This window comes from Plectropomus leopardus, unplaced genomic scaffold, assembly GCF_008729295.1.
Source record: "Plectropomus leopardus isolate mb unplaced genomic scaffold, YSFRI_Pleo_2.0 unplaced_scaffold27524, whole genome shotgun sequence".
Taxonomy (NCBI): domain Eukaryota; kingdom Metazoa; phylum Chordata; class Actinopteri; order Perciformes; family Serranidae; genus Plectropomus; species Plectropomus leopardus.
Genome location: NW_024629962.1, coordinates 1 through 1,949, shown reverse-complemented (window position 1 = coordinate 1,949; position 1,949 = coordinate 1). Strand labels below are relative to the sequence as shown.

Below are 1,949 nucleotides of genomic sequence, written 5' to 3'. Positions count from 1 at the left end.
GTCGACCAGCGACTGTAACTTCACATGAGATCTGAAAACATTTATAAATCTGCATTAATTCTTCCATTAGCTGTAATGTGTTAACTTCACCGGCGTTTTTAACGTGTTTTGCTGTTGTTCTGTTGGTGTTGCGCTCTCCCGAGTAAGCCAACAAGGTATAGTAAGCTGATAATACTCATATTACACATTTATATATTTGTAATATAAATTCGATGAGAAAGGCTTTAGTCTGAGGAGTTTATTGTATCACCTTGGTAATAAGTTAAAGTTTAATTCGCATAATTACTGCTAAAAATATATATATTTTTATGTGTGCCAAACCTTATTGAGAAATCAGCCAAATGACACAGTGAACGTACAGGGTATTCTTATAGAAAATGTTGCGTCATCAGGATAAAATGTCGTGAAAATGTCTGAAATTTGACTTATTTACAGTGCAGACAGTAATTATTTATGAGCCGATTAAAAGAAGTGACCGTTTTGAGTAGATTTTGTCGTTTTCTGTCGCTCTTTTTAAAGAAGCTGGTGAACTTTGTCACAATGCAACGTCTTTTGACGAGAGTCATAAACAGAGTTTTGCTGAGTGGGCCTTTCACACCAGCGATGGGCTCTGAAGCAGAGATACACACACAGGGCCGACGAAGGCTGGTAAGTGTTTCACCAAACATCATGAACATTGTGTCCACTACACTGTAGCTGCACGAATAGCTGCTCAGCTTTGACTAACATGGGTTTACTCAAACGATAATCGCCGATCAATCTGATAGGACTGGTAAATCTAACCAAACACCTTATAAAAATCTGCCAATAAATGCGATTTAGCTGATATAACAACGTGTCCACCCCATAATATATGTTTGAATACATTTTCTGTATCCATCTAAACCATTTAGTAATTCGGGATGAGTTTTATCCAAATTAAGTGCTGCATTATGTGCTGCATGTGAGTGAAATGTTGATCCGTACTGCTTCAGCCGTGTGGTTAGTAAGACGCAAGGTTACCTTGGTGTGTAGTTTAGTGACATTTTACCTAATTTTTTCTTAAAAAATGGTTTGATATAGTCCAAAAAATAAACAAGTGAATAATACCAATTGAAATTATTTGAAAAACTTTATTTAACTCTTTGAAAACCAAATGGGCTTGATTTCTTTAAAAAAAAACATGGGAAGGAGAGGCAATGAGCTACGAAAGAATAAATGACCCCAATAAATGGCAAGAAATTTGAAAAAAAAACGTGTTTAAAAATTTTTATATTTTTGTAACACATTTTTTTTTCCTAGTTTTTTTTTTTTTTTTTTTTAATTATTTTCAATTTGTGAAACATTTTTTACCATGTTACTAATTGCAGTTCAATCACTAATCAATCAGAAATCAAGAAGTTAAACAGAAAAAAAAAAATTCTTCACTGACCTGGCCAAGACGGGGAACATAAGTTACATACAAACAATATAACTACAAAATCTATGCAGCTCCAGAACAAGCTATATAAAACAAAGAAGAAATTAAAGTATAGAAAATTAAATTACAAGAAAGAGACTAAAAGTATGTTAATAAGCTATATGCTATACGTGACCCTTAAAAAAAGGAATAATAATAATAATAATTAATTTGCATTGCGGCACCAGAGGGATAATCATGCAGCATATGTGTTTTCTATTAATCAATATTTTTCATTTTTAATGCACTTTGACATTTGACCTCCGCTGAAATAAATAAAAGCTCTGTGTGTGTGTGTGTGTGTGTGTGTGTGCGTGTGTATGTGTGTGTAGAGGCAGAGCACAATGTTTGCAGTGTGTCTGCAGCCATAGACTCTAACACAATGCAGTCAACAGTGTTTCTGTGTACAGAGCTGCCAGCGGATCAGTACCATCAGTGCGAGGCTGCGGCCGTATATCTGTGTGTTTATGTCGGCCTCCTCAGCTGGTTTAAGGAGGATTGAAGAAATAGC

At 34.9% G+C, this 1,949-nt stretch overlaps 1 long non-coding RNA gene across 1 annotated transcript; it reads left to right on the top strand.

Annotated features, from left to right (window-relative positions):
- The first annotated feature begins 7 nt into the window (after positions 1 to 7).
- Positions 8 to 744, top strand: LOC121937812. Its single transcript, XR_006105204.1, has 2 exons — positions 8 to 155; positions 520 to 744. It is a non-coding gene; the product is annotated as an uncharacterized LOC121937812 (long non-coding RNA).
- The last annotated feature ends 1,205 nt before the right edge of the window (positions 745 to 1,949 follow it).